Below are 8,074 nucleotides of genomic sequence, written 5' to 3'. Positions count from 1 at the left end.
AAAAGATAATAAGCTTTCGAGCACACAGAGCATTCATTAACTGATAACTCAGATGTAGCAAACTCACAACTAACTACAGAACAATACCATATGTGTGAGTAAATATATCTCTCAAAACTTTTTGAAAAAGACTGCATAATTCTCATCTCTGTAGTCCTCTTTTTAGGGGATTCAGGCACTCATCTAAAGCTCATAAATGGTGCTTCTAGTACTGAAAGAAATAAGCATTTACTAGGAACCCGAAACAGCAGCTCATGTGTACCCTTTGAAAACTCTGAAATCTTTTTTCATGTGAGTCTTGTAGCTGGTTTTTTTGCATTCTTTTCACCCAGGACAAAGAGCTGATCTTACTGTGTGACCATATCAGCATTAGTGTCAATGAAATGTTTTAGATCCCTATTAGGCCTCTAGAGCAAAGCAAACAATTCAAGGAGAGCATCCTCTGCTCCTCTCTTTTCACTGGTAGTACGGGTAAGCCTAGTATGTGTGAGAGAAAATTTTGAACACTTGATTGCTGGGTTGAAAAGTTGTTTCAGTTTCTTACAAATGGCATTTTGCAAACTTACGCAATGCTTAAATTAATGAGATTTTCTACAACTAATGCTATTTCAGTAGTATCTGTTGATGTTGAGCTAATAAATCTCCTTCTGTTAAATGGTCAGTTTCAGCTGATCTGAATTCCTGGACAATTACTGCATGTAACTAGACATTCTGATTAAGCAGAACAGTATGAACAGGAGCACAGTTGCAGATGGTTTGTGCCCTTAGAGAATGACTGCTTTGGTCCTCAAAATACTGTTCTCCCAGGCTGCATTTGTGTTGTCTTTTCTGTGACTCCCAGGGTGTCTACTGTCTGCAATCCCAATGGAAACGTGCCCTCTGTACAGCAGCTGGCTGAGCCTGTCTCTACGTCACATGGGACTTCTTGACTGATGATGCTCCCCACACCCTCCTCTGAGCCATGGACCAATCCAGCAATACAGGGGGAAGGAAAAACTAAACCACCACCATCTGTTTAACTGCTTCCTTTTTTTCCCATTATGGAACAGAGCAGCAGAAACTTCAGGTGGTCTCCTTATTTTGTGTTGCGAGTGCATGAGGTGACTCCTACAAAGTAAATGGACCACTGTCAGCTGTCCTAGGGGTTTATGGTACAGGGACACAGGTTTAAGTACTACTGCTGTTCTCTAGGAGACAGGACTTCTTTTGGTTACTGTTGACTACTAACACTACTGCTGTGGTTTGTCTGACCCAGGGAAAGACTGGGGGGGTAGAAGACAGTCACTGTGGTTCTCCTCGTCTCCCACCGAGCAGCTTCCAGTGAGAGGAATCTGTAGTTATAACCCAAGACTAATCTGGAGATAAGCCCATTGACCTTTGTAGGTTGGTTATCTGTACACTGACCTATTATAAGCAGGTAATGTACATATATTCTAGGTAATTGTATGTTATCGTAGGGTTATGCAAGTACCTATGACAGTACCAATCCTAAAGACACCCTGCTGATGCAAGCTAGTCTTGTTATCCCATATTGTAAGACTGTGGCATGGAAAGACTAGGTAGCCAGCATAGGATTGTCCAGTCAGTATGTACCAGGGCAGGCAGTAGATCTAGTTACTCAAGCTCCAGACAGACTAGTTTTCTAACTTCTGTTTTGCCCTTCCTATATGTCTATATTTTTGCATGTGACTACATCCCAGTGTTCTATTTTATTTTCCATTATTGACTACTTGCACATTGGCTCAAGCAGGTGTAAAATCTTTTGAACATGTCATGACATTGAATTTCCTATTCCATCTTTTTAAGAAAATATTTACATCTGGATCTGCAGCCCTTCTATGTACTCAGTGAAGAAAAACATGATCAGACACATGGTTCTCAATCTTCAGCTTAATGCATCTACAATGTATTCAAAAACTGTCTAATAAAAAATATTTTATTTTAAGGATTACAAATATATGCCTTTCTGCCAAGTAATCATTGCTTCACTGGGAAATAGGAAGCCTGTAAATACATGCTTGGCTTCTCAGTATGACCTATTGTGGCTTACAGACATCTGTGTTTACAGTAAGAGATCGCCCACATGCATTAATCTGTAAACAGTATCAAAATCCAAAGCTTTTCTTTTTTCTTCTTTCACTCTCCATCTATTGCAGTCTCAGGGTGTCTCCATTTAGGTATAAGTGTCTGCTTGGAGTTTTAAAATTTTTTTGTAATCTAAGGAATCTAGCTTTCTGTGAGCTGGTGCTTCAAGTCTGCCTTTGCATTATTGTTAGTTGAAAATATTATTAGATTATTGTTGTCAGTAGTAAGGGTGCTTTTATTAGCTGCCTCAAACCCTTCCTAGTCCTCTAGCAGTGGCTGTATATACAGTAGTGCATATTCAATAACCAGTCAAATTGTAAATAAGATAAAGTCAAACCCATTAATTTTCTCAACGTGTGTGGGTGTGTTGGGGAAACTTCAGTTTGGCTTTTGGGAACGCTCCATTTCTCCATGTTAGCTGACTTCAGACTGTTAGCAAACTGTCTTTCTGATCTGTGCTGGAGCCAGGAATAGCCACAAAATGTATTTGGCAACTCCATTATGTTTCTACTAGACTACATATGTATTTGTGAATGTGATTATGCAAGAAGACTGAAACTTCAAGGTATCCCATAAGTGTCACTGACAAAGAATGGAATTCAGATCAAGTTCAGACTTTTTTTTTATTATTTTTTTATTTAATGTTATTAAACACGGACTCACATTTCAGGTAACAAACAGGAACATATCTGTGGAGCACGTGAAGCACAGCTGTTCTTACTGCATTATTATCTACAGAACAATGAAATCCTCACGTGCATATGTCTGTCCATAAAATACATGGTGCCTATATCTAATAAATGTAAACTGGCTCAACATAGAAGGAAGTTCAACGGTTTTTGCAAAGATGATGAAATCCCGGCACATCCTTTCATCATAGAACTGAAGGCAGTTGCAGCTTGTGAAGCACTCTTGGGATTGCCCTGCACCCCTTGTCGCTGTGCAACCACTCCCACTGCCTGAAGGGCAAGAACGTCAGTAGCTGCTGCCATGGAAGAAGCCGAGGCATCTGGTGCCCAGGAGCCTGAACGAAACACAGCTCTGAGACAAGTGCCCAAAAATGTACATTATGCATGCTAGCATGGGGAGCACTAATTGCTGCCAGGCTTTCTGTCTGCCTTTTTTTAGGATGTCTTTCACGACCCCCAGGCATTGGCTGGTCTGATTCCCTAGGCAGAGGATATGGACAGAGTTTGAAATCCGTTGCCTGCCTTGCTCTATGCTTCCTGTGTGACTTCCTCAAACCAATACAATGTAACAGCTGTGCTTAAACCTTAACTATTTATTGTCCCCTCAGTGTATTGAGGAAAAAGCTGTATGAACCTTACAAAATACGTAAAATTATCTGAATTAGAAATTATTTGAAGTGCTTGGTTAAATAAAACAGATATGCCAGAAATTTTGGGCAGGTACAAGGGCACAAGATAAATAGATAGATGAGCAGGCAGAGACAAATGGGTTATATAGAAGACACATCAGACACACTACGGTAAGTAAATTAAGGTAAAGGAATCTATGATGATTTAAAACATTTTAGGTACAATAACTTGTGCAATAGAGAACAGTAAGATGTTTATCCTACTGTCTGGCCTTCAGAGGAAAAGTACCTTATGGTTTTCACAAATGAGTGTAGTCACTAACTGACTGTGCATTCACATCTCATGGAACCTTGTTCATGTCACCACATTCTGAGAATGGAGTCAGTGTTCCATGTGCTGGAGCTGAAGAGGCCTAACATGGTTTAGTTGCATAATGCTGAAGTGTTTCTCTGAGCGAGCACACTGAAGACATACTGAATTTTTAAAAAGTAAAGTCAGGACCTTTAGGAGTTGGAAACGAGACTGTAACAGCTCATGCAAAAGTGGAAAATTTTCTAAACTTGAGCTTCTTAAAATGTTGGAGTACAGAAATTGCAATAAAAAATGAAATTGTTTCTTACTAATTATTATTTTCTTCAGTAAAAAAAAATAGGGGTCTCCCTAGCCTATGGGTGCGTATTTTAGCATGATAATAGTACATTAATATACTGATGAGATGTTAATACAGTGAGTCCAATTAGTCAATGTTTTCTACCTAGTGATCAAGCTATGACCAAGATAAGATGGAGGGAGTACTCCCTTCCATCCCTTTCATCTGTCTTGAAGATTTATGTCTCAAAGGTGATAACCTGGGATGTGTTTTTCTCAAATTCTTGCTGTTGCAATGTTAGGTAAGCTCTGTTTTTATTCTGCTTGTCTCTTTGTTCTCTTTTATGTGATTTTCCCCAAATTTTTACTTATTTCAGTTACTTACCAACATCAGGAATACCAGATTACCTTGTCCCCCAAAGGATCTCATATCCTCATATGACTTGAACCAGGACATTGTCATCAGGATTTTTCTGAATCCCTGTGTGCCCCAGCCTGTCTGTTTTTCAGGTAAAACCTTCTCTTTGTATCTCTCTGTAAACCAAACTCAGAGCATTCAGAAAACATTTTCTTCATGGCTTTTATACATTTCAGCAATCCATGACTTCATGCTTTTCAATATGATTGATATTTTGCTTGTGCATTAACATAAATTTTCTCTTCTTTTGGTTCTATGTGGCCAGTAAAGGAAATTATTACCTAGGAAATACCTACCCTCTGATTGATATTTTGACATCTCCTGGACTGGTGCCACACAGTGCTGAGGATATTAAACAAGCCAGAATTACTTGAAAGAATTTATCCTAATTGCAAACAGAAGCATCCATCTGAATTCCATTAATTCAGGAGAATTTGTAGTGGTTTTATGGCTGCATCAGATCAAGACAAATGCATGTTGTGGTTTGGGCCCAACATGACAACAAAGAAACAGCCAACAACCCAATAACTCTCAGTCAGCTCCTCACACACACACACACTCTGGGATGAGAAGGACAAAGCTCATGGGTAGAGACAAAGGACAAGGAGGGATCTTCACTGATTACGGTCCTGGGCAAAACAGACTCAACTTGGGGAAAAAATAATAATTTAATTTCACACTAATCACACACACACAGGACACAGACAACACACAGAGCAGGGCTTGCATATGTTACCCCACAACCTCCCTTCTTCCCAGGCCTAGATCACTTTGTTCCCGGTTTCTCTCCCTCCTTCCCCCCAGCGGCACAGGGGGACAGGGGATGGGGTTTAGAGTCAGTTCACAGGCTGGGGGTTCCTGCTGCTCCTTCCTCCTCAGAAAGAAGGATTCCTTGCAGTCCTTCCCTGCTTCCCCACAGGGTCCCTCTCATGGGAGAGAGTCCTCCACAAACCTCTCCTTCCTGAGTCCTTCCCACGAGGTCCGGAGCTGCTTCAGCCTGGGCTTCCCACAGAGTCAGGGGCTGCTTCAGGAACAAACTCCCCTGGTACCGGGGTCTTCCAAAGCTGCGCAATCAGAGTCCACTGGCAGCAAATCCTCTGGCCACAAAATCCAAGTTCAGTGGCCAAGTTCACCCCTCCTGGCGCCCCCAGGGAATGTTCCACCAGGTTCCTCCATGAGTGCAGGGGCACAGCTGCCATCTTGCAGTGGGTTTCAGGGAAACTTCTGCTTGGGCACTTTCTGCCACTTCTTCCTCACCAACCAGCAGGACCAATCTCCTTCCCCAGCACAGCTCTTCTCCCCCAAGTCCTTCTCTGCTCAGGAGTTCAGGAGAAAGCCCGTTCTTTCGTATGTTAATCACAAAGGTGCATCTATTGTCCCTCTGATGGCTCCTTGGCTGGGTTTGGAGCAGGGGGAACTTCTCCACTCTCCCTCTCCCTACTAAAAAACCCATCATACCAAACCAGAACAATGCACATCCTTAATACACTGATTTCCCATCGAAGTGTGTCCATAATCTACAGTAAACATAAGGCTAAAGCAAATATTTTCACAAAGAGCATAGCTGCAGGAGAGCTTTCTACAGGATTTATTACCTTGTTTCTCTATATATTATTTATAAATTATATAAATTATTATTCAAAAAATATTTAAACATACTAAAATTAGCCAAGTCTTTCTTCTGCGTAGTCCTCTGCAAATCCACTCATCCTTAGATCCCTTCTTGAAGTAATTAACTTGGTTTTCAGTTCCTTCAGGTGGTCCACCAAGTAATTGGCTAAGTGAGCTGCCACATAGTACCTACTCATTTTGATAATGAATGCATACTTTAAACCCTTAATGGAGAAACATTTGAAAACTACTGCACACCAATCCAGCTTAGAAACCTAATAATTTCAACACAGCATCATACTAACATGCCTACTGGACTTTTGATCAGATCAGATACAACCAGCATAAAATGTTGACAAGGCAAGCTTGGGTTTATCTATAACTATCCATGCTGTAAATCTGTTTATTAAATGTTAACTGATTGGTTATCTAAGTCTGGCATTTTTAGGACTTCTTAAATAACAGGTGTCTTGAATTAACTGCTTGAATCATCAATACAGTTAAAATTCAAAGTAAACTCTAGAAACAGAAGATTTGAAACCTACACTACATGCATTTTTTCACTCTAATAAATACTAGAAGGAGAGTATAACATCTCACATTATTCTTAGCGTGTCATTCTCTCCACTGGAAATTGGGGAATTTTGGAGCCAGAAGTGTTATATTCAAGTTCCAAGAGCTCTTACTAATATACTGGCAAAATGCCATGATGTATTGAACAAGGTTTATGTCCTGAGATGGGACTTCTCAGCCTTTTCTCAGATAAATGTATGCATCTATCCCAACCTGTAGCAAAATCTCTTCACTGAACAAAGGAACCCAGACCTGACATTTCAGTAGGAGCTTCTGAACATGGCATCCAGCAGGACAGGAGGAAGGAAGCACACATGCCTCTGTTTTGCAGGTCTTTCAATTTTTTTTGTACCCTTGTTGTGGATATTACATCAATTAGAAGGAGTCAAAATACAAGTAAATACATTTAAAAAGAAAAAAAAAAAAAAAAAAAAGTGTTTTCCAGTTTTCCTACAGTGTGAAGGGAAAGTCTTTGGGTACAATTTAGCAATTATAAATTGCTGTCCTACAATGAAGCCACTCAGAGATGCAATTCCTGCTTTCTTGTCAGAACAAGAACATTATTATGTAGATGTGACATTTTGGGTTTGGCTTTGGAGATTTTTTGGGGGGGAGAGGGAGAAAGTCATGGCATTCAGGCATTTTCATTCCCTGATGACTTGGATGCATAACAACCATCTGTTCAGATAGTTCAATCCAGGACCTGTTGTTTTCAGAGCAATGAAAGAATAACAAAATGAATAGACAAAAGATGAATCATGTTTTCTGAAATACAACTTTGAAAATTATTGTTAGTTAGGCAAATAAAACTTTTGTAAGGTGAAGTTAGACCTTTTTCTTTTGCCTTTTCTAATAAAAGTAGTACAGGATGTGAAAAAAAAAAAAAAGCCCCTTAAAGGATTCAGCCATGTAAATAATATTATTTCAAAGGTGTCATTGACTCTAGTTCCTGGAGGATTTACAGGTAAAATGCTCCATTTCTTGGAGCTCATAAAAGTACCATGTGACAAAACACTGGTTGGATTGTTTATGGAACCAAAGGTTTCAGAGAGAGGAATGACTAAATTAAAAATTAACCCTATTAAATGTCAGCAATTCACCAGTATACTTAAAGGTTTATTTAATAAGATGTTCTGCAAGAAGAGGTAATCAGTTTTTCTCAATATACCAAGCAAACATTAAGTATCATGCTAGCATTAGGGGGAGTGGTGACATATCAATGTCTTTTATTTTCTAAACAAATAACAAAAATTAGTGTGTCTTTTTATATCTTAAGAAAATAATGGAAGGTTGATCAGAACAGCTGCAGAGTTCATTTTGGACCTTTATTACTCTATGATTCTCTAAAACATGCACTTTGACAAGAGGCTGGAAAAAGGAACACTGAAATACTTCCAATGAAAATAAGTAAGATGAAATGTGATGAAAACAGGAAGAAGCTTAGAGATAAGACTGGGAGAAGTACAGAGAGCATCCTGCT

Source organism: Chaetura pelagica, unplaced genomic scaffold, assembly GCF_000747805.2.
Source record: "Chaetura pelagica isolate M959 unplaced genomic scaffold, ChaPel_1.0 scaffold345, whole genome shotgun sequence".
Classification (NCBI taxonomy): domain Eukaryota; kingdom Metazoa; phylum Chordata; class Aves; order Apodiformes; family Apodidae; genus Chaetura; species Chaetura pelagica.
The sequence above is the reverse complement of the archived record's forward strand: the minus strand, read 5'-3'. Positions refer to the sequence as shown.